At 43.7% G+C, this 25403-nt stretch overlaps 1 long non-coding RNA gene across 1 annotated transcript in view; it reads left to right on the top strand.

Moving 5' to 3' along the window:
• The first annotated feature begins 208 nt into the window (after nt 1-208).
• Nucleotides 209-25403, top strand: part of LOC123286734 (uncharacterized) — a 48567-nt gene continuing 23372 nt past the window's right edge. Inside the window, exon 1 of the long non-coding RNA XR_006529517.2 lies at nt 209-346. This is a non-coding gene — a long non-coding RNA (uncharacterized lncRNA). The remainder of the gene's footprint in view (nt 347-25403) is intronic.

Here is a 25403-nt window from a genome sequence, read left to right as displayed (position 1 = left end):
GAGGATCAGAAGGGATCAGCTCAGAAGCCCGGACCTGGCCTGGCACATAGAAGCCACCGAAGGGGTCCTGTGCCAAGGACAAACAGGAACGCCCACCCAGTGGGCGGGCCGTCCGTGGTCCAGAACTGGCAGGCCACTGACAAATATCCTCTGAGTAAAACTAAGGAAGGACGTCAGCTATCATCAGGGGGACTTGTGTGCCCCAGAGCCTACAGGGTGCTCAGGGACTGCAAGAAGATCTTCCTTCCAGAAACATTCAGTGGCACCTCCCCTTCTCCGACACTCTGCCGGGCCATGGAATTGCAGAGAAGAACGGGAGGGGGCCCTTGCCCTGAAGAACTCACAGGTAGGAAAATAGGCACAGAACAGTGTAGAGAGAGTCACGGTGGGGACAGAGGGAATGCACACAGCCAACCATCGGTGCCTCGGGGCGGGGACTGAGAAAGCCTCGCGTAACAGCTGTTACTTGACCAGGGCTTGAAAAATGAATGTGTTTGCCACGAGGTCAAGTAGGGGAGGGCATGTCTGGTGGATGGAACTGCTCTTATGACGTCGTGATTTAGGGGACGCCTCTGGAGATAAACTGCTCTAGATCAAATCCCATTCCTGCTGCTCGTTAGCTGTGTGACCTTGACCTTGGGCACGTTGTGAATCTCAGTGAGCTTCAGTCTACTCAACTATAAAGTTGGGAAATCATAGTTCCTCCTTTATAGGTACTATCTGCTGTATATTTTGTTTAAGTACTTGGAACACACGTAAGCACTCAATAAATGTCACCTATTATTACTAAATGTACAGATTTCCTGGAGGTGAAACAATTCACATACACTAGCTCATATTTTAAACATTAAGCTCTTATTATCTACCAAATACTAAATATGTCAGAAGCATAGAAAGGGATATATGAAAGCAGTTGAGAGGGGATGGGAAGAGTCCCCTTGTGGGTACTGTGCACTGACCTCTCCCTTCCTGACCCGAGGCTCCTGCCTTTGCCTCCCAGTAGCCAAGTCAAATAGAAACCAAAAGGCAAAGGAGCTTAGAGGATGCAGTCTGCAGAGGTCTGCCTCCCACACAGAGCAAGGTAGAGAAGATTGGAGAGGGGATCTGGAGGGGCCAGTGAAGAATATCCAGGACAGGTGTTAACAACTTCCTACTGTTGTTCATCTCTGGGTGCTCATCACCCCTTTTTGGTGTTGTGGGTTGAACTGTGTCCCCCAAAATCCATATGTTGAAGTCCTAATCCACAGTACCTCAGAACGGGACCTTATTTGGAAACAGGGTCATTGCAGATGTAATCAGTTAAGTTAGCGAGATCATTAGGGTGGGCCCTAATCCAATGAGACTAGTGTCCTTATAAAAGGGAAATTTGGAGAAAGACATGCACACACGGAGAACACCATATGAAAATGGGAGTTATGCCACAAGCCAAGGCACTGCCAGAAGTTAGGAGAAAGGCCTGGAACAGATCCTTCTGCCTGCTGCCCTTAGAAGGAACCAACCCTACCAACACCTTGATCTCCGACTTCTAGCCTCTAGAACTGTGAGACGGTTTCTGCTGTTTAAGCCACATCGGTTGTGGGATTTTGTTATGGCAGTCCTAGCAAACAAATATAGTCGGCTCTCTAATCCTCTCCACATCTGTTCAGTAGCAAGTCCCTTGAACCATTCTGAGTTGGATACTGTTTCCTCCCAGACCCTGACTGATGCCAGTAGTGCCCCCAGGAAACACAGTTCCTCAATATGGAGTTCTGGCTGGGTTGCTCATGTATTTGTGCATGCATAGGGAGCAAAAGGGATGTGGTAATGTGTGGCCTACCGTGGCAGCAGGATTACTCACATTAGTACCGGTGGTGGTGTGAGGGGCAGATGGAGGACAAAGCTTTGGGGACTCTTGCTGCTGGTGCACTTCATTGCTATAGCAACAATGATAATTACAAAGATTGTAGAGTGAGATTACTGTTTCTAACTGCCCTCGAGAGTTTAAAAAAACAAAAAAAAAGATAAGCTTGAAGCATTAAATTCCCATCTGAAGGTACAGATGTGAAATTCAAAGACTCCTCTATCTGGTATATTCATGGGACAGACAAGGGTCATCTACAGATTCTCGATGTAATTGTTCAGGTTACAGAATTATTGCAAAGGTTAAGTACTCAACCTCAGCAACTTCTCCTGCTAAGAACAGGATGCTGATTGGGAAGTAGGATCATAGACTTGTGATGGGAATATTGGGCAGACGCAGACAAAGAGATAATTATGTGATGCCGTAGAGGTGTTAGCTCATGCTACAAGAGCAATCATATTGCAATCTTTTTTTTTGGGGGGGGGAAGATTAGCCCTGAGCTAACTACTGCCAGTCCTCCTCATTTTGCTGAGGAAGACTGGTCCTGAGCTAACATCCGTGCCCATCCTTCTCCACTCTATATGTGGGACTCCTACCACAGCATAGCTTTTGCCTAGTGGTTCCATGTCCGCACCCGGGATCCGAACCGGCGAACCCCAGGCTGCTGAGAAGTGGAATGTGCGCACTTAACCGCTGTGCCACTGAGCTGGCCCCTCATACTGCAATCTAAATGTATCAAATCAATATGTTGTATACCTAAAACTTACACATTATATATCAGTTCTATGGCAAATTTTAAAAAAAGTTGGGTACAAAAAAAAAAATAAGAGAGAAAAAATAACAGAGTTAGAACAGAAATTGATAGAATTATCAAAAAATTATTAAAACAAATATGTAATAGAGAAAACAGGAAAACCCAAAAGTTGGATATTGAAAAATTAATATAGTCTCTTGTAAAACTGATCAATAGAGAGAGGAAGAAAGAGGGGAGATTCAAAATAAAACTTCACAAATGCAAAATAAATCATTGCAGATTCTAGAGATACTGAACAAACAATACTAATGTATTATTGATTTTTTTTTAAAAAAAAAGCTGAGCTCCCACATCCCAAGCCTTCCTTGCCCACAGAAGCAGCCGTCCTCCCCGGTGTGAGGAAGTTAGCCTCACCCACATGAAGACCTTTCAAGACTCCATCTGGGGCCTCTGCCTCCATGCGGATACCTAGTCTGCTCAGAACCTGCTCACACTGCACCTCGTCGAATCCAGGCCCATAATAAGAGTAAACTCCCAGCAGAGCCCAGAAAGAGAACTGCGAGGTCTGCTGGGGAGGAGGTGGAGATGGATTATACCCCAAGGGAGTTGGAAAATGTTGCTAATATGTGTTGAGAGGATGCTGAGGATCACATGTGGGAATGGAATCTAGAGTATTAAACCAAGGAGGAGGAAATATAAGTTTGGATTCAGCAAAATTTATGAATATGTATACACTCACCCAGGACTCATGATGTAATGCGTGATATTCAGCACCTGTGAGTGGCTCTAAAGTTTGATTCCTTGGTTTATTGAAGCCTGGATTTAACGATGGCCTATAGTCAATGAGATTGGGATGCCAGAACTTCCCAGGCATATTGTAGATAAGAAAAGTGTCTGAAGGCTTAGGAGATGGGAATGTTTGAGTGGATATATTATATGCAACCTTTTCAGCCACCACCCCACAACCATACCATGCCCCTGGCCAACAGGGCCCAGAGAACGTCGTCATCAAGACATTAAGAAATGTAGGGAATTTCTTCTTCCAGTAATGGCAGCTAAAGACCAACCCTGTTGCTGAAAACAACCATAAAAGCTGAACAAAGTATAAAAAAGAATCTGTTTCAAGTCATGAGGGAACTACTATGGTAGCAAGCATTTGAGGGACCAAATCTGGGGAGGTGAACCCAATAGATAGGCATGGTTTTCCTTTTAAAGTATTTGCTGATTCCCAAGTGGCAGCTGGGATACTAAGAAGCCAAGCAGAGATTCTAGAAGTTTACAGGCCCAAAGAGACAAAAATTGAAGTTAGGCTCCCCAAAGTGTTACATTCTTAGAGTAGAGAGGAACCAGAAGAAGACAAGGCTTCACAAAGACTAGAGCTGCCCAGCCCACAAGCATCTCAGTGCCTGATTGACATATGATCTCTCCCATCCTAATTACCCGCCAGAAGCAAAAGTAAGTCCTAATCCTCCCAACAGATGATAATGCCATCCAGTGCCTCAATTTTTTTTTCCTGTGATCTTTCATACACAGTATTCAGCATCAATACTTTACCAGGCATAATAAGAAACAAGACCATATGAATAAAAATCAAGAGAAAAAGAACAAAATCTCTTAGTGACAAATTCATGAAATAGCTATATTTTGGTGTTACAAGACGCAGAGTAGAATATATGTAGATAATAAATTCAAGAATTGAGATGAAAATATAGAGAATTTCAGCAAAGAACTAGAAAAAAAATATATTTTTTTTTAAAGGATCAAATGGAAATCCTAGAATAGAAAAAATACAATACCTGAAATTAAGAACTCTGTAGAGGGGCCAGCCTGGTGGCACAGCAGTTAAGTGTGCACGTTCCACTTTGGTGGCCCAGGGTTCACTGGTTCAGATCCTGGGTGCGGACATGGCACTGGTTGGCAAGCCATCCTGTTGTAGGCGTCCCACATATAAAGTAGAAGAAGATGGGCACGGATGTTAGCTCAGGGCCAGTCTTCTTCAGCAGAATGAGGAGGATTGGCAGCAGATGTTAGCTCAGGGCTAACCCTCCAAAAAAAAAAGAGGACTCTGCAGATGGGTATAACAGTAGATTACACAAAGTTAGAGCATTAGTGAACTGGAAGATTAATCAAAAGAAAATAGCCAGATATTTCTCCCAGAAAGATAAGCAAATGGACAACAAGCACATGAAGGGATGCTCAACATCATTAGCCATCAAGGAAATGCACATCAAAGCTACAACGAGATACCACATTGACTCACCAGGATGGCTATAATTAGAAGAAAACACAGACAGTAACAAGTGTTGGTGAAATTGGAACTGTCATATGTTGCCAGTGAGAATGTAAATGGTGTAACCACTTTAGAAGACAGTTTGAAAGTTCTTCAGAAAGTTAAACATAGGGCCTGGCCCGGTGGCCAAGTGCTTAAGTTCACATGCTCTGCTTTGGAGGCCCAGGGTTTCACTGGTTCAGATCCTCGGCGTGGACATGGCACCACTCATCAAGCCATACTGAGGCAGGATCCCATATGCCACAACTAGAAGGACCCACAACTAAAAATATACAGCTATGCACCAGGGGCCTTTTGGAGAAAAAGGAAAACTAAAATCTTTAGGGAAAAAAAAAAAGGTTAAACATAAAGTTACTATATGACCCAACAATTCTACTCCTAGGTGTATATCCAAGAGAATTGAAAACCTGTGTTCACATAAAAACTTGTACATGAATGTTCCTAGCATATTATTCATAATTGTTAAAAAGTGGAAACAACCCAAATGTCTGTCAGCTGAGGAATGGGTAAACAAAATGTATTCTATTCATACAATGGAATATTACTCAGCCACAAAAAGGAATGAAGTACTGGTGCATGCTACAATACAACACGGATGACTCTTGAAAACCACTATGCTAAATGAAAGAAGCCAGACACAGAGCCACACATTATGATTCCACTTATGTGAAATGTGCAGAATAGGCAAATCCATAGAGATGGAAAGTAGACTAGTGGTTGCCATGTGCTAGGAGGAGGGGTGAATGGGAGAACTGAGGAGTAACTGCTTAATGGGCACAGGATTTCCTTTGGAGTGAGGAAAATGTTTTGGAAAAACGTGGTGATGCTTGCACAACATTGTGAATGCACTGAAGACCACTGAACTGTACACTTTACAAGGTCACTTGTAGAAAACGGATAGTATGTAAAGGATTCCTGTCCAAAGCAATGCAAATAAACTTTGGTCCATAGAGATACCCCCTAGAGGATGTTAATCAGTTTTGCATCTACCAGCAAATTCACTTCAGCATTCCTAAGTAATATCTCTATCTGTACCTATTTACCTGTTCTTCAAATTCTCCTTTGAACTAGTCTTGACGTTTTACTGGTTCCCTCATTAATTAATGAGTCGAACAAAATTGTTGGTCCATGTTCATTCTATGTTTGCAATGAGAGTCATGCTTTTAACTTTTTGAAAATTATGCTTTAGGAGTAAGAAGAAGGGGTACATGATTGGCAGGATGCTGAGATTATTTCCTTATAGAGGAAAGATGGAAATGGAGAGAGAAGTTAAGAGAAAAGGACCTTCAAAGATACATTTGCTCCCCTACTAAATATACTCCTTGGTCCTGAGAAAAGATGCTAGTCCATTAGCCTAAGACCCTTGGCAAAGCACATCTAGAGAAGCAGGCCTGGTCTCCAGTACATGTCTCTGCTCCAAGAGCACCCAAACCCTGGTGGCCATCTTGTCCTCACTCTGACTGGCAGTCCAAGAAAGAACATAGGAACACAGCACACAAGCATGCCCTACTGTGGATGATGAACGTTCAGAGGTGAAAGCACGCTACTCATTCCAAATTTCATTAACACCATTTGCTTGTGGTTAGGGTTAGGGACTAAGCTGTCAGTTGACTGACCAAACTGGCCATGGGTTTGGTAAGAAGACCCAAAAGTCTCTTCTCCAGGAGAGCAGGGAAACTGCACATACGAGTCCATCCTTGGGATCATTGCTTCCACTCAGCAGTGGCCCTGGGCCAGGACCCCCTCCCCTCCACCCACAGCCCTGAGTTCTGGGTCCCTGCTGCAGCGGCCCAGCCTGCCCACGTCAGCCCCTCCTGACTTCATCTTATGCCCCTTACTCTTCACACGTACAAAGGAAGAAAAATGGAAAGGAGAGAGAAATGGGGAAGAAAAACTGAATATTCTGAGACTTTGATCTGAAGCTAGAAAAAAATCCTAAAACGAGATTGTTCATTTCTGATCACAATTAATGCCTTTAATTCCTAATAGAATTGTCGTTTGTGTTATCTATAAGCTTCCATTAGTTCCCAGTTAGTTACTAAGTGTAACAGTTTTCAGTTTTTCATTGATTTAATTGTTTTAGTCCTTAAAGCAATATATGTTTTTGAAATTGTGTATTTCCTTTTGAGCACTATTTTCAAGTTCTCCTAGTTGGCATGACTTTTGGCTCACATTTCCAGCTTTAGGACTTCTCCAAATCATGACTTTTTGTCTCCTCTCATAGTACAAATGCATTGAAGGGTGGACTTGTGACTTAGGGTATAGATTCTAGACCTGTACCTGACAGTCCATTTGAACTTACTGTGCAGTGAAAGTACCCTCGGTGCATATTCACACATTCCTGTTACAGTACCTTCCATCCAGTGGGCTCAAAGCCCTGCTCAAAATCAGTCACAGAACAAGTTCTAAGAGATTAGTTAAGTCAAAGAACATTTGTTGAGTATGTTCAACAGGCTGGCACTGTGCAAAATTCCTGGGATGCAAAGAAGAGTAAATCCTAGTTCTGCCTTCATATCTTACCAAGGGCACGTTCCCCCAGGGGAGAAAGGACACTGAAAGAGCACTGCTCTGCACTAAGGACTGTGCTGGCTCTATTTCCCAAAGGTATCTCACTTACTTCTCACCATAAATTTAAAAGGAAAGTAAAATTAGTCCCATTTTACAGATGAGAAAACTCAAACCCACAGAAACATTTAGTAACTTGCCAATATCACACATTAGACAATTGGCAGAACCAGGATTTGTTCCTAAGCTTTTTCTGAATCCCAAACCAATGCTTTTTCCATTAATGCACACTTTAAGTTGATTTCAGTCTTATTCATGGAAACAGAGTGACGTCGCTTTTTTTCTTATCATTACTTTCAGTGAAGATTAGAGCCATCACCCAAATTACATGGACTTCAAAGAAAGCAGACCTGGATGCAAAATTCCACTTCTCTTACTTCCCAGTCACACGACCACAGGCAAGTCCTTTAACCCCCTATGATCTCAATTTCTTCACCTGGATATATGTGTCTCACTGAGATATAAGGCCCTGGGCACGCCTGTGACATCTCCCTTCTCTGCTTGCAATTCTTAAATTGCTTTCAGATCGTGAAGGCTGGAGGACCTGCCCCAGCCTTCTCCCAAGCACAGGCGAGCACACAAGAGCAGAGGCCCCTGGACTAATTTCTCACTTCTAAACCCAGGGGAGGAGAATAGTAAGTCACAAATGATGACCTATCCACATTGACCCACTACTGAAAACAGACTTTAGTCACTTTGGTTCTATGTAACTAGTAGATTCTTTTTGGTAACTATCAGTAGCCACCACTGGTTTGACATAACTGAGGGCTGTAGGATTCCTTCCCCACCCCACCCCCCCATACACTTAACAAAGGTTAAAATGGAAGCAAGTCACAGACCAAATTTTGCTGCACATTCAAGCGTATATTAAACATTTATTAGAAAGATAGCCCAATATATTCCTACACCCTGTCCTACAAGCTCTTGAAGTCTCAGGTCTCTGACCACACCTGGCATTAAATGTTAACTCCAGACAAAAATACGACCATATCCCAGAAGGAATTTCATGCTGGCGTCAGCCAAGCAGGATCCTCTGAGTCAGAAGTTGGACATAGGACCATTTAGTTCAAGCCTTAGACACCATTTCAGGGGGTGAGAGGTGAAGGGCTTACTAAATTTTGGCCAACCCACATTCTCAAACAAAACATTTCACAAGTAAAATCACTTTTCTAACATTCATTAAGTAATGAACAAACTCTCTGCTGTTGATTGGAGAGAAAGACAGCTGAAATGTGGGCATTTGATTATACGTGCCCCAACCAACCCTAAAGTATGTATTCATGATTAGGATTAGGGTGTCTGACCATGTCTCGAGGGTGTAAACTAAAACCAACTAGTCCACACATATGTGTCCCTTCATAACCCATGCTAAAGTATTTTAAAGCAAATTACCACCACCCGCCATCTGCCTACCAGGGGTCACAGGACTCTACGGATCTGTGACTTAGTTAGAACACGGTCATTAAAAGCACCCTCTTCAGGGACTGGTGCAGCAGAAGGGTCCCTGGAATCCCCTTTTGTAAGGAGAGTACACGGATCCTTCTGTAATCTAGGGCAGTTCATCTAAGCTCTGCTTGCATTTTTTCCTACGTCCGTACTTATGTAAAGAATGTTAACATGTTTGGAAAGAGTCCAACAAAATGCAGCCAGCGTCCAGCTCCTTAGAAATCCCTCTCCCGGGGGCTATGCAGCCTCAAACGGATCAGTCTCTTCTTGTCGAGAAACAAGGCAGAAGAATGAGGCCAAAAGAGACTGGAGAACTAGGGAGGGAAAAGTAAATCTTGTGTTTTCTTCTTCGCTCTTTTTGCATCTCATAAAAAGTTATAATCTGAGAAATCGTGTCAAAGACAATGCTTGTGAGTCTGTACATGTGCCAAGGAAAATTACACAGTTAGGAAATGAGCTGCATCGTGTTCCAGATTCTTTCCCTATTTTACAACCAGTTCGTTTCGGTTCTTTATGACAGAGAACTCCTACTAATAACTCCCACAAAATAGATGATCCTTTAAAAATGCACCATAATAGTATGAAATCAAAAAGGACAAAACCTTGAAACACTCTCTAATTAGCTCTGAAAGATGGCTGAGCTACAGCTGATATAGTACCTGCATTCTATTTCAATAATAAGCTTCTTAAAGATTTTGATAAATTAAAAGGACCTTCATAAACTAGAACCTATTACACTATTTACAACTATTATACAAGTTACACTATTCTTTCTGAGAGCCCAAGATTTGACCTAAAAATGTTTTCTTTGCGTGTTCAGCCACTGCTGGACCAATGAGAGTGGAGAACCTCCTCTTCTGGTGTGATTTCTGATTGTTACTCACTAGAACGTATTGTGAACCTCCCTCTTTCACTTCTTCGTATCTTTTTTTTAAATATCCATAACCACCACAGTCTTCTTTTTTTTTTTTTAAAGATTTTATTTTTTTCCTTTTTCTCCCCAAAGACCCCCGGTACCTAGTTGTATATTCTTCGTTGTGGGTCCTTCTAGTTGTGGCATGTGGGACACCGCCTCAGCGTGGTTTGATGAGCAGTGCCATGTCCGCGCCCAGGATTCGAACCAACGAAACACTGGGCCACCTGCAGTGGAGTGCGTGAACTTAACCACTCGGCCACGGGGCCAGCTCTTGTTCATATCTTTTGATCTTAACAAGGGCCCGTTTCCAATGAAAAATAAAATTTAAGGACCCAGAGTGAAGCGTATAACCCAATGAACAAAAAAGACCTATGCTGAGGCACATCCTCATCGTATCTAGAGCACCCAGGACAAACAGAAGAGCCTAGAACTCTCCAAGAGAAGAAACGGATCACAAACAGAAGATCAGGAATCAGACCAGTATTATGTTTCTCAACAATACCACTGGAAGGGAGGAGACAGTGGACAAAACCTTCAAAAATCTGAGGGAGTATGATTTTAGACCAGGAATTCTATACCCAGCCAAACTATTAATCAAATATGATATTTTAATCAAGTAAAGACATGTTCAGATATTTCAAAACCTTTACTTGCCAAATATACTTTCTCGGGAAATACTGAAGCATCTGAAAAGAGGGAGGGGGAGGAAATGGGAGCCAGGGAGTAGAGGATTCAACATAGGAGAGCCCAAGGGAGCCCTGAGGGTCCAGGCGGTCCCAGCACGACCGTCCTGTGTGGCGCAGGCATCGGGGGCCGTGGGAGAGCTGTGAACTGGAGAGATTGTTGACAGAGAGGAACTGGATTGAGAGGAACTTGGCAGGTCTGGTGGAGAGTTTGAGAAAGAATTTGTGTTGAATACAGAAAAACTTAAGCAAATTTTTAAAATGAGGAAATGTTTAACATAAGGGGGATTAACTTTGACCAGGAGAGAAATGTAATTACATACAAATATGGCTTCACTGTGAACAGTGTTGATCTAATCAAAATAACATGATCACTGAACGTTGGTTTTAACTGAATACTGTATTATGACTGTGGTGGGAGAATGGAGGGCCAGTGCATGGCTTGGAGGAAAGGGAAGGATGTAAAATCCAAATTCTCATCTTTCATAATAGGAAGTTAATTGATAACGTCTTACATTGAGTTAGGAGTATACACATATTGTTCAGAAATAAGGGAAATAAATAGCAGAAGAAAAAACTGAGTTGAAAGAGGTTGTCTGTAGGGAGCAGGTATGAGGGCTGGGGAGGGGTGGAGCAGGGGGCTGTTGTTGTTTTAGCTATAAAGAATGATATGTCTTGTGAAATTATGTACTTTCGTAAGTATACATTTTTTAAAAAACTTTAAAGAGTGAGCAGGAATTAGGGAAATGAATAGACCGAGTTTTAAAAAATCACATTTAGAGATGGGAATGATTAATTTAATTCCAGATGGCTGAGGCCTATAATTTCCTCACTTTACCCACAAGAAGACACATAGCCAACCTTAAAGGATCTATTTCAGTTGCTGGGGACATGGGAAAATGGACTAACCAAAATCCACGGATTCCTTCCCATCACCCAATAACTACAAGGAAGGTTTGCCCCTGGGAGCGCCGATTCCCATTTGTCAGTTCTGAATGCTTGTAAACCCCCTTCCAAAGGGACTGGGCATTGTTTTAGATGCTTGGAAATCAGCGAAAGAGATTACCAGGTGTTCCTGCACTTCAGCGTACTAGGCTTGGCATAATTGTCAGGGCTGTTTTACAAGTCTATAGGGACACAGGTTAACTTGTAGCTTTTTGTCTATTGGAAACACGCATTAACTTCTGTCCCATGGGACAGATAACCCCAAAGGTTATAATTTATAGCCCTGCTGGATATGTTACAGTTCTGTATCTAAACCAGCAATGTATGTATGAAATTGCCAATATATACCTAGTTACACAAATGCTTGTAGCGTTTTATTAGTCACAGCATCTTAATTGTTCCCTCATTAATTAAGGAGTTGGCTAAATCTTTGACATTTTCATCTTCTATTTGCAAGAGAGTCATGATCTTACCATTTTGAAAATTATACTTTAACGAAGAGTAAGTAAAATCTATATAAAGATTTTTAAAAACTCCTATTCTTGGAACTAGCCTTACAAACCCACACTTACAGAAATAAACACTTTTTTTTTTAAACAAAACAACTAGGTAGAAGGAATTGAGTGGGCTTTATCTTCTTTCTTGTTCTGGTTGGAGGTGCCTGTTAGACTTAATCAGTCAACCAGAAAAAAAACGTTTGCAAAGAGAGCCTTCTAGACTCATAGAATGGTCCAGTCTTCACAGCCATTACAAAATAAATGGAAATAAGATAAACTCTTTTTAAAAATAAACGTTGGAGTCAGTGACTTCTCTTAGAGTGTAGAGGAAGACAAGATCATGCTCCAGGTTGGTGGGAAAGGCTTCTTCCCCAAGCAGGTGCCAGCTGGACCTGGGACTTGAAAGATGGGACAGGGAAAGAGGAGGGCACAGTGTGAGCAAAACCACAGAGGCCTGGCTGAGGAAAGCCTGTCGGAGGATGGAGAGCTTGAGAGCACAACAAGGAGACTACGCTCTCTCTATCCCATTCATTTGATAATTAACAATATATTAACTCATTTCATTCATTCAGTATCTTTTGGTATATTTTAGTCCATTTGGGCTGCTATAACAAAAATATCATAGACTGGGTGGCTTTTAAACAAAAGAAATTTATTTCTCATCATTCTGGAGGCTGGGAAGTCCAAGATTAAGCTGCTGGCAGATTTGATGTCTCGTGAGGACTCACGTCTTGGCCCGTGGACAGCAATCTTTTCACTGTGTTCCCACATGGCAGAAGGGGCGAAGGAGTTTTCTGGGGTCTCTTCTGTAAGGGCACCAATGCCCTTCATGAGGGTTCCACCTTCATGAACTAGTTACCTCCCAAAGGCCCCACCTCCTGTTACCATCGCTTTAGGGATTAGGTTTCAAAGATAAATTTTAGAGAGACAAAAACATTCAGTCTATAGCATTGTGCTTTTAAATTAGATTGTAAACATTTTTGTATTACTGTAAGTATTCTTATAAGAAAAAAAGATACCACAGACTGGTGCCTCAAACAGCAGGAATTTTTTTCTCACACTTCTGGAGCTAGAAGTCCAAGATCAAGGTGCTGAGAGGTTGGTTTCTGGTGAGGTCTCTCTCCTTGACTTGCAGATGGCCGCCTTCGCGCTGTGTCCTCACATGGCCTTTTCTCCGTGTGCCTGGTGTCTCTTCCTCCTCTTATAAGGACACCAATCATATTGGGTTAGGGCACAGCCTAATCCTAATCATTTAACCTAATTACCTCCTCAAAAGTCCTATCTTCAGATACTGTCACATTCTGAGGTGTGCAAGGCGGTAAGACGTCAACATATACATTTTCGGGGTCACAATTCTGTCCATAACACATGATAAAAACTCAAACAGTACAAAATGATACACTTCGCAAAATACGTCTCCCAACCACACCGCCTCCAGTCCCACATCCTCGAATGCACGTTATCATTGCATCGCATTCTACATGCCTCTGAATGTAAGTTCTTTGAAAGCTGAGACCATGTGGCGTGACCTTTACAAAAGGGAGGGGTGGGCCACATGCTCAGGCCTGCAGAGGGAGGTGAGCACCAGACATGCCAGGCCAGCACTGCCTCTGGCCTCTGCCCTCTGCCCTCTCAGAATGCATGGGGCAGGGAGAAGAGGAGCACCTGGTGTCTGCTGACAATACACCTTCTGGCTGCAGTTCTAGACAGAGAAAAAAACGGGGAGGAACCGTCATCCTACAGAACTCACACAGGGAAGCGGGAGAAAGACAGGGAAGCAACAAACAAACCACACCAAATTAAGTGGCCAATGTGTGTAAACCTAGTGGACAAAGGAACATGTCGGTTACTGTGTTTACATTTTGAAAACTTCTTTAATTTGTAGATCTGCATAAAGTTGTTTTAATAAACAGCTTTATGAGATATAATTCACACATCATAAAATTCACCTGTTTAAAGTATACAATCCAGTGGATTTTTGTATATTCACAAGGTTATACAGTATTACTGCTATCTAATTTTAGAACATTTTCATCAAATGTTCTAAAAGAGGGCCTGTGTCCATTAGAGTGAGTCCCATTCCGCGTTCCTCCCAGTCCCTGGCAACTGCCAGTCTGCTTTCTATAGATTTGCCTGTTCTGGACAATCCATATATGGATTCACACAATATGTTGCCTTTCGGGTCTGGCTTCTTTCAATCAGCATAATGTTTTCAAGACTCACGCATGTTGCAGTGTATCAGTGCTTCATTCCTTTTTATGGCCAAATGTTGTTGCATTACTTGGATAGATACCATATTTTGTTTATCCGTTCATGAGTCAATGGACATTTGGGTTGTTTCCACTTTTTAGCTATTATGAATAATGCTGCTATGAATATTCATGTACAAATTTTTTTGTGGACATATGTTTTCAGTTCTCCTGGGCATATACTTAGGAGTGGAATTGCTGGGTCAAGTGGAAACTCTGTTTAACTTTTTGAGGAACTGTCAAACTGTTTTCCACAGCCGCTACGTTATCTCACATCTCTACCAGCAAAGTATAAGGGTTCCAATTTCTCCACATCTTACTAACAGTTGTTATAGTCTTTTTGATTATAGCCATCCTAGTTGATGTCAAGTGGTATTTCATTATGGTTTTGATTTACATTTTCCTGATGGCTACTGATGTTGAGTATCTTTTCAAGTGCTTATTGGTCATTTGGATAGCTTCTTTAGAAAACTGTCTATTCAGATCCATTGCTCGTCTTTATTTCTTTATTTTTTATTTATTTTTATTTTTTTGAGGAAGATTAGCCCTGAGCTAACTGCTGCCAATCCTCCTCTTTTTGCTGAGGAAGACTGGCCCTGAGCTAACATCCATGCCCATCTTCCTCTACTTTATATGTGGGACACCTACCACAGAATGGTGTGCCAGCGGTGCCATGTCTGCACCCGGGATCTGAACTGGTGAACCCCGGGCTGCCAAAGCGGAACATGCGAACTTAACAACGGCACCGCTGGGCCGGCCCCCATTGCTCATCTTTAAATTGGGCTGTCTTGGGCTAGCCCAGTTGCATAGTGGTTAAGTTTGTATGCTGTGCTTTGGCGGCCCAGGGTTTGCAGGTTCAGATCCCCAGCATGGACCTTTGCACTGCTCATCGGCCACATTATGACAATGTCCTACATACAAAATAGAGGAAGATTGGCATATATGTTAGCTCAGCAACAATCTTCCTCAAGCAAAAAGAGGAAGATTGGCAATAGATGTTATCTTAGGGCCAATCTTCCTCACCAAAATAAATAAATAAATAAAAAGTAAAAATAAATTGGGCTGTCTTTTTATTTTTGAGCTGTAATAGTTCTGTGTATTATATTCTAGATACATGTCTGTCTTAGTCTGCTCGGGTTGCCATAACAAAATACCACAGAATGGGCAGCTTAAACAACACAAATTTATTTTCTCACAGATCTGGAGGCTGGAAGTCCAAGATCAAGGTGCCAGCGGGATGGTTTCTGGTGAGACTTCTCTCGTTGGCTTGTAGACAGTGTCCTCATGGCCTTTCCTCTGTGCGCCTGCATCCCTGTTGTTTCTTCCTCTTGTAAGGACATCAGTCACATTGGATTAGGGCCCACCCTTATGATCTCATTTAACCTTAATTACCTCTTTAATAAAGGCTCTAGCTCAAACACAGTCACGTTGGGGGTTAGGGCTTCAAAATATGAGTTTTGGGGGTACATAAGTCAGTCCATAACAAAGTCCTTTATCAGATGTATGATTTGCAAAAATTGTCTCCCATTGTGAGTATCTTTTTACGTTTTTTTAAAGATTTTATTTTTCCTTTTTCTCCCAAAGCTCCCCAGTACATAGTTGTGTATTTTTAGTTGTGGGTCCTTCTAGTTGTGGCATGTGGGACGCCACCTCAGCATGGCTTGATGAGCAGTGCCACGTTGACACCCACGATTCGAACTGGCGAAAACCTGGGCCACCAAAGCAGAGCGAGGGAACTTCACCACTTGGCCATGGAGCCAGCTCCATCTTTTTACTGTTTTTAAAGTCTTTTGAAGCTGAACAAAAACAAAAGTTTTTAATCTTTATGATGTCCAGTTTATCTATTTTTTCTTTTTGTTCCTTATACTTTTGGAGTCATGTGTAAGAAACCATTGCCTAAATCCAAGATCATGAAGATTTATACCCATCTGTGCTTCTAAGAGTTCTATAGTTTTAACTCAGAGTTATGTCTTTGATCCATTTTGAGTTAATTTTTGTATATGGTATGAGGTAGGGGGTCCAACTTCATTTTCTTGTATGTAGATATCCAATTGCCCCAGAACAATTTGTTGAAAAGACTATTGTTTCGCCATTAAATTGTCTTGGCACACTTGTTGAAAATCAATTGATCCTAAAGGTAAGAGTTTGTCCTTGAACTTTCAGTTCTCTTCCATTCATTTCTATGTTATGCTTATACCATACTACACTATCTTAATGGTTGCAGCTTTGTAGTCAGCTTTGAAATTGGAAAGTGTGAATCCTCCAACTTTGTTCTTCTTTTTCAAGATTGTTTTTGCTACTCTGTGTCTCTTGCATTTCCACCGGAATTTGAGATCAGCTTGTCAATTTCTGCAAAAAAGCTAGCTGGGATTTTGACGGGACTTTCGTTGAATAAGTAGATCGCCTCGGGTACCGTTGATATCTTAACACTGTTAAGTCTTCCTATCCATGAACATGTGATGTCTTTCCACTTATTTAGGTCTTTGATTTCTTTCAACAATATTTGTAGTTTTCAGCATACAGATCTTGCACTTCTCTTGTTAAATTTATTTCCAGGTATTTTATTGTTTTATGTACTAACCTAAATGGAATTTGCATAAACATTTTTAATGGGATTATATTGCTAAGTGTTTATGGGAAATAGAGTTACAGTTTTAAAAGAAAAAAAAGTGGCTCCCTTATAGTCATAATCATTAAAAGTTCCCTGCAAAATCTCCCCTTTAGCTTTTCCTCACTTTGCTCTCATTTTCTTTTCTTTTCTGCCCACTCTTTGCCTGAATACGCTCACTTAAGACGTGTATGAACAAGCTCAAACCAGCCTCTCCAGAGTGAACAAAAGGAAAGGAAAGGGGAACAAAGAAGTGAGGAGAACAACTGTTTCTGTTTGCTTAACAGCCGGTGAGGGAGGCCTTTGTTCCCTAGTGTTGTGCACATGAACTGCACCGTCTGTGACATCATATTCCAAGCTTCTTCCTTGAAAAAAAGTCATGGAATAAAATTGCCTAAACAGAAACTTTTGAGAAACATGCTTGCAGAAGTCAAGGACTTTCTGGGATTTGCATTAATGCTGTATTGTCCTGCTGATTTTTTCTTTTCTTTTCTTTTCTTTTTTGAGGAAGATTAGCCCTGAGCTAACATCTGCTGCCAATCTTCCTCTTTTCGCTGAGGAAGACTGGCCCTGAGCCAACATCCGTGTCCATCTTCCTCCACCTTATATGTGGGACACCTGCCACAGCATGGCTTGTCAAGTGATGCCATGTCTGTACCCGGGATCCGAACCGGCAAACCCCGGGCCACTGAAGCAGAACGTGCGCACTTAACCGCTGCGCCACAAGGCCAGCCCCCTGGTGACTTTTAATTACGGCCAAGGCTGACCTTGAGCAGAGGAGAGAAGGCTGCCATCCGTGCAGCCTGTTTTCGTGGACTTAAGGAACTTCCTGCTTGGTCATTTATATCCTTTCCCTGATACAGCTTGCTACATACAGACCCCAACTTCTGGAATTAGAGGTTGATTCCTTTGGCTCGAGCCCAGGGTTAAATTGCAGCTACCTCTGGGGTGGGTTGTTTAGTAAACCTTAGAAGTGCTTTACACCTGCGTGTATATACTCCTCAGATCAAGTCTCTAGAGCATTGTCTGATAGAGAAAGGGGCAGGAGGAATCTGACCGTGAGCAGGGCACAGGGTTTGCCAGGACAGAGCAAACTTACTCATTTTATCCAAAACACCTGGTCTGATCCTGACCGTAACCCACTTGTCAGATCACACTCGAGGCATAGAGGACAATGCAAGCACTTGATTTAAATCATTAGATCCAGCTTCCTCCTCCTCACATTTCGCTGTTGACGAGCAACACTTCTAGCCAGAACTAAATGTCTACAGTCTTGTCTTTCTTGGCCACCCGTGTGTATTAAGTACAAAGAAACCATAAAATGGCCTAACAAGAAGAGGACGAAGTTAGACAGTCGGCAACCTCGGTCTCCTGATACGTGAGGGCTGACTGCTTTAAAAGAGTCAAGACTGGACTTCTTGCAGTTTTATGTTCCAATCCAGGTGTGTGGTGCTATAAATCAAACCACTTCTTACCCGTATGCTAAACCAAAATGTCACAAGCCTCCTAAATAATGTGCAATGGGGAAATCACATCTAGATGTAACTCCATGCTTGTCCAAGGTGTCGTTCTTCTGCTATGTTCACCAAAATTCCAACGCCAAAATTTATCTCCAACCACTAATGTAACTTCAGGAAAAGGCCAGGCAAGCTTGTAGGTAAAAGAAAAGCAGAAAGCCCCCAAAAGTGCTCTAGGCTTGAATCTTTTTTTTTTTTAAGATTTTATTTTTTTCCTTTTTCTCCCCAAAGCACCCCAGTACATGGTTGTATATTCTTCGTTGTGGGTCCTTCTAGTTGTGGCATGTGGGACGCTGCCTCAGCGTGGTTTGATGAGCAGTGCCATGTCTGCGCCCAGGATTCGAACCAACGAAACACTGGGCCACCTGCAGTGGAGTGCATGTACTTAACCACTCGGCCACGGGGCCAGGCCCTGTGCTTGAATCTCCAACATTGTTTCCTGTGTTACCTTAGCTGAGATGTATATGAGGGTTTTGTCCATCAGAGTCGTCTAAGGCCGCGTCCTGTCCAGGATATTCCTGAGAACTCTCTCTTAGCTAACAGATTTGTGGTTTTCATCACCATGAGGCTGGGCTTTATCTTCTTTGACAATCACAAAAATAGCATTTTAGTGCGGCTAATGGGAAAGCTATTTCTTGCGTGTACTTTCTTTAACTGGACATGTAGCACAATTATCCTAATACCTTCACAGAAGTACTTGACTTTCAAAACAGAGCCACAGGAAGCTCACACTTGATCCAAAGAAATAAACTTCGAATGCGGTCCCAGGCCTTCTGACTCCGTGCTCTGGCATCCCTGGGAGATGCGGGAGGGGCAGTCCTCAGAGTGAAAGGCTGGCCCTCCCGGGAAGCTTGGAGAATTCTGAGGGGTCCTGGACACACAGGAGTGAGCTGAACTCTGGGACCTAGTTTTCCCTTCAGATGTCCCCGTTTTGATTAAAGCCATCATTATCTACCAAGGCAGAGACCGCGGGCTGTCCACCAAATCCAGTCCTCCCTTCTTCCTGGACTCAAGGCTATTTCCCAGCCTCCTTTGTATCCTGGAGTGGCCATGAGCCCAAGTGCTCACCAGTGGAAGTGAGAAGAAGTGATGGGGGCCATTTCCAGGCCTGGACTGTAAAGGTTCCATGCCTTTTCCCCCTTCCTTCTAGTTGGATGGTACCAACCTGGACCTCTTTGGAAGCCATGTACGGGAAATGGCAGGGCGACCATCCCCCTGGGTGACTGTGTGGAGCAGAGCCCCGTCTGACCCCTATGTGGGACTGTTAGTGAGAGAGAACTATCTTTCTGCCTTGAGCCGTTGCATGGGCCTCTTGTCACGGCAGTTTAGCCTTTTACTGGATCAATGACATCCTACTCATCATTAACTTTAGTGTTCACCCTCCTTAGTATTTCCCACCTCCTCCTCTCTCTACCTCTGTTGCCACTGCCCCTGTCGTCTCTTACCTGGATGGTCACAACAGCCTCCTGACTGGGAGGTAGATGCTGTGGTCACGCCACTCGGAGACGCGGAGCCCTGCACACGCGGCCCCGGCTTTGCTGAGCTCATCGCCCTCACACTGCTGTTTCCTCCGCCAGAAAGGTCCACTTCTCTCCCCAACCCTTCATCTCCTTTACCTCTGGCAAACTCCTGCTCGTCCTCAGCTTTATGGGAAGCTTCCTCTGATAGCCTAGAACTCTCACATGTGGTCGTCACTGTCTTGTCAGCTCCTGGAAGCAGGTCTGTGTTCTAGTCACTTCTCTCCCCACTGCCTCACCCGGTGGTGCCCTCTGCAGGTGTTTAATGAATGAATCAGTGAATGAGTGACAGTTTCTGAGCACGCTAACAGTCCCATTTGATGCTACCATCTGAAGTCAGGGCTCTCTCCTCCAAAGGCTGTCCCTCTGGCTTTGGCCACTGCCCCTCTGTTTTCACTGCAATGCCAGAAGTTTCTTCTGATACTTTAAGTGCACAAATGATAAACAAATTAGGAGAGCTTTATGTGCAGAGCTGTTAACCACTTAAGTTCCCCCATGCAGGGTCATCCTCACTTCCCCTGGTCTGGTCTCAGTTCCCTCGGCTCCTCATACACTCAGAGGCTAGGATGGGAGGAAAAGGCAGTCTGACTGCACAGAAGGTCTGAAACGTGGTGCATTTTCCAGTCAGGGGCAGTTTCCTGTCGGAGGGTGCTTGTCTCCCTCTACAGGAAGCCATCAACCTTCAGGTTCCCCCTCCCACATCCAGTCCCTCGGCTGAGCAGGGCAGGGATATGTGGAAGAGGTGGTTCCTCGTCTCTGCCCCCAGCTTCTGCAGAGAGTTAGCAGCAGTGCGAGCTAAGGGACCTGCCGAGGAGACCTGGCGGGTGTGTGGTGAGCACAGTGGAACCAAAGCCCCCTGTTGCCCGCCATGCCCGTGGTGTCCTCGCCACAGCACATGCAGCCCTTTCACTCCTTAAGGGAGGAGGCCCTGATGACAGGCTGCTCGGGGCTTGAGGAAGGACAAGGACAACTTGTTCTGACCACATCCCACACATTGAGCTGAGGAACTCCTGACCCTGCAGTCTCCTCTCTGGGGCGGACGACTAGCGATGGCTCCCCTGGGAGAAGAGGTGCACACCCTCTCACCTGCTCAGGAAAGCAGTGAAGAGAAACCGAGAAGGCAAACGTTTCCTCCGTCTGTGACCTACCCCTTAGACAACGCCCCTCAGTTTCGTCAAGAGCCCTCTCCTTCTTTGAGCCCGTAGGCATTTTTTTTTCTGTTTCAATAATAGCAAGAAGTTTTTATGATGTGAAACTGCTCATAAGCCATTTTTCCCAGATCCGGTGATTATGTTGATCACTTGTGGGTTTGTGACAAATAACCAGAAAGAAGTCCTTCCACAAACAGAACTCAACTGACCATAATCTCTGCTTTTACAGAAAAGGAAGACGGCGAAATTGAAGCACTAGCTTTCTAAACTATTGGTGTTAGCAAGTCATTTACGAATATTATTCAGACTGTAGAAATGACTTATGGTCAACTTCTGTCTCTGTAGTGGGTGGTAAGGGCTGGGGGTCAGGAAACACGGGCTCTTGCTCAGCTCTGCCACCAGTTCCAATTCCACGGAGCATCCAGCCTCTCACTCAGGTTGCTTGTTTCTCTGTTTATGTAGGGCCCTTTGGGTTCTCCCCAAGGGGAGGGCTGAGGGCCTCCTTACAGGAGATGTGGGACCCCAGACCACATTGGGGCTGGATGCAGAAGGATGCCCTGACACTCAGTGCTGTTGTCCAGTGCCTTAAAATAACTATCAAAGCCCAAACAGGGAGATGGTGAAATTCTTGGGAGGAAAAAATCCTGCTGAGCCTTGGTCTTCGTGCTCTCTCTGATTTGTTGTGAAAGCACTCATTGATCTCCTTTCGCATCTCCTGGTTTTTAATTGCTTCAGTGGTACCCCAAGATCTCCTTTCCTCCTGAATCCCTCTTAAAAGTCTTAACTATTGAATTTCACGGTCAGGCGAAGGTTATGAGCAGGATTGTTTTACTGCCTTTCTTTGATTAGTGCTTAATTCTGTTTCAGAGGAAAACTACCCTTCCTGACTTGCCCCACCACACGTAACACAGCCGACAAAAAGACATTTGCAGAATCATCAACTTTTAATGATTCTGCTGAAATTGGCCCCCTCGGAGGCGGCTAATGGAGAATGTGTGTCTGCTCTGAGATTCTCAGCCGGTCCCCAAGGTGGCTCAGGTTCTTACCTGGCCTCTTTATCAAATCTGGCCATCAGATAGCATCGGATTGATTTCACCTGGGGCCCTTTGGCAGCGGAAGCAATCAGAACCGGTTGGCTGAGGGTTTAAGGTGAGCTTGAAAATGTTTGAGTCCTGGAAAGAAATGTTATGGGCTCCAAAATATGAAGAGAAAACAGTAAAATCAAATTAATATTTATTTCTACCACCAAATTGTAAAATCTTTAACATTTTTTGTAGCAACATGCATTTAATGTGGGATAATGGCTCCTGGAATGTGCCTGCTAGTGTGTGGCAGAAGGAACCCGGGCCTGGGCAGAGGAAAGACACCCAGGCCCCCGGAGGCATCTGGGCTGCTTTCAGCCTCTAAGGAGGCCCAGCCAGGCCAGAGTAGGTAGGGTGTGGCAGGTGAGGCACCCAGGATGTGCCACTTGCCCAAGGTCCTCCTCTTGGGTGCGGTCCTGCCCTTGCACCAACCTGGAGTGCCTCCTGCAAATGGGCACCCCAGGCACCCTGCTTGCCGCACCCTGGTCTGGGTCCTAGGTCCAGCTTTGGGTTCTACACACAACCCCTGGATCTGTAGCATAGATTCTTCCTTTTTGCTTAATCCAGCTTGAATTGGTTTGGTTACTTGTAAACAAAACTCTTAAGGCAAGAATCAGGACCCCTTGGCCATCCCACTCCCCCTTTCTACAGTAGGGCAATGTAGTTACTTGGTTAAAGAAAGCAATAAAATATTCAAAACTTGCAAACCAACTTCCACAGTAGGTTGCTTTGGAGTATCTGCTTGGATTGTCACTTTTGCTGGAAGTACCCAAATAAGCAGTTTGTTGCCTATTATATAAGTTAGTGTTTATTACATTTATTGTCTTGGGTCTGTCTCTTTCTGCCCAGATGCTAAGTTCTATGCAGGTATGGATCTTTGTTTTCATCCCTGTTTTATCAAGTGCCTGGTGGTGCTCAATAAAATGTCTTAGGAGAATGGTAAGCACCGTCTTGCTGGAAACACCCAGACCTAATAATAATCCTACTGTTAGAAAGAACCCTTTTGGGTCACTGTCAATTAAACTTTTTACATTACTTCCAAAGTGATTGATGACCACAAGCTAGATTTAGAAGGGGCTTCCTAGATTATTTGATCTGGTCCCTTCAGTTTATAGATGAAGACAAACAGGCGCAAAGAAAGGAAATGTCCAAAGTCTCACAGCCCGAGAGTGACAGCCCAGGACAAGAGCCTGGGTCTCCTGGCTCGGCTCCCTGCCGGCTCCAGCACGCTGCCGCCCATTCTTAGCACTGTGGGTGAGACACTGGGCCAGGGCTGCTTTTTCCCTCTGCTCCCTGACAACACAAACACGCCACAGCAGGCACACAGTGACCGGATGGTAGGGGGTTCAGCTTTCCTGCCCTCAAAGCACCAGCAAAACAGAAGCTATAGACCCAAGGACAGTTTTCTTTCCACTCTAATCGATTAAACTAGCTTGAAGCTGGATCCTGATCCTGATCGGAGGGGGCAGCCCAGGCAGTTTCCAAGCTGAATCACACTTTGTCCTGACCCTTGATTTTCCAGACTCAACGGCTCCTTTGATGAAGTAATCAATGTCCAAGTTGCTTTGCCCAGGCCAGCAAGATCTTGCCCAGGACAAGATCAGATCCCCTTTTGGTAGGTAACAGAAGAAATGACCATGAGTGTTCAATGGGACAGCATTTCATATTCCTGAAACTCCTATGATTCAGCATGAGGAAAATCAAAAAAAATCTGGGAAATGCTGCTGGTCCAGCTCCCGAGGCCGCCCAGCAGGTCCCTGGGAAGAATCCAGGAGTGGAGCGGCTACGTGAATGTATCAGGACAACTCAGCAATGTGCCTCATTAACAGACCAAAAAACAAATCTATTCACCAAGGCCCCCCGTGAGAAAGTTCGGTGTGCTACTGAATTGTGATCATCTCAGAGGACTTCCATTTTATTTGCCATCCATGGTTTATAATGGCTCTAAGCATAGAAACACACACATGATGGTCAAGATACAAAAAGAAGTTAGAAATAAGATATAGCGATAACATGAAAAATCTGATAATCTGGCATGAAATTAGTTCCATGTATGCATTTTTTCTATAATATCCAAAACCTGGGAAAAGCTAGATGCTTGGCATTTGGAGAACTCTAGGAATGGAGAGAGAGCCCTAGACACAGGAATATGGATGGTTACCCTAGAAATGGAAAACTGTAGTGTTTCTTGGAGAGGTTTCGCTTTAAAAAACAAAAAGTCCCTTGATTTGTCATCACAAGGGGGTGAATTTTTTTTCAGAGAAGTTTGCTGCACAGTCCTTTTATCTGAGATAGCTGCTCAAGACAAACTCTAGCTGTGGGTACCCTGGGCTGGCAAATAATTTGGCATCCCTTCAAATTGACATTCTTTAAATATCTTTCCAACATTTTCTCAGTGGGGGCAGAAAGAACAGATTGTCTACTAATAAAAACTGTACACCTCTTTCTTTATGTTCAAATAAAAGATTTATTATATGCCTGTGAGAGACAAAAATGCACCAGATAATTCAGGAGATGATTTTATTCAGGCTATTGCAAGAGGAAGAGCATTCATTAATGAGGAATGCTTCAATGTAAAGGAAGGGACCTGGGTTTTATAGAGGCAGAAGACCAGGGAGTCACCCACCAGGTCTGTGGCATCGAGAAAGAGTGGACAGCGAGTCTTATCTGAGTCACATGGGCAAGGCAGGTTCTTTTCGACTACAGTTAGCTGTTTCCTGGAATACAAAAGAGGGGGGAGATTTCAGGACATGAAAAAGTGGGGGGACTTAATGTCACTGTTTTTCAGAGCACAGGGCTCAGGTCAAGTCCAATATTGTCATGCCCTAAACAACAACATTTGAACTTTTTTAGAATTGTCTTCCACATGACCATTTTCCTGTTCTTTCCCTTTTTTTTTTTTTTTGAGGAAGATCAGCCCTGAGCTAACATCTGCTGCCAATCCTCCTGTTTTTGCTGAGGAAGACTGGCCCAGAGCTAACATCCATGCCCATCTTCTTCTACTTTATATGTGGGATGCCTGCCACAGCACGGCTTGAAAAGTGGTGCCATGTCCACACGCGGGATCCAAACCAGCGAACCCCGGACCGCCAAAGCAGAATGTGCGCACTTAACCGCTGCACCACTGGGCCGGCCCTTAACCACATTTTGTTTATCCATTCATCAGCTGGTGAACATTCAGGTTGTTTCCACTTCTTAGCTATTATGAATAACACTGTTATGAACATTTCTGTACAAGTTTTTGCATAGACATGTTTTCTTTTCTCTTGGGTATGTACCTAAGAGTAGAATTGCTGAGTCATATGATAGTTCTATGCTTAGCTTTTTGAGGAACTGCCTAATT

Source organism: Equus asinus, chromosome 6, assembly GCF_041296235.1.
Source record: "Equus asinus isolate D_3611 breed Donkey chromosome 6, EquAss-T2T_v2, whole genome shotgun sequence".
NCBI lineage: Eukaryota > Metazoa > Chordata > Mammalia > Perissodactyla > Equidae > Equus > Equus asinus.
Note: the sequence above shows the minus strand (reverse complement) of the source record. Positions and strands in the feature narration are given on the sequence as shown.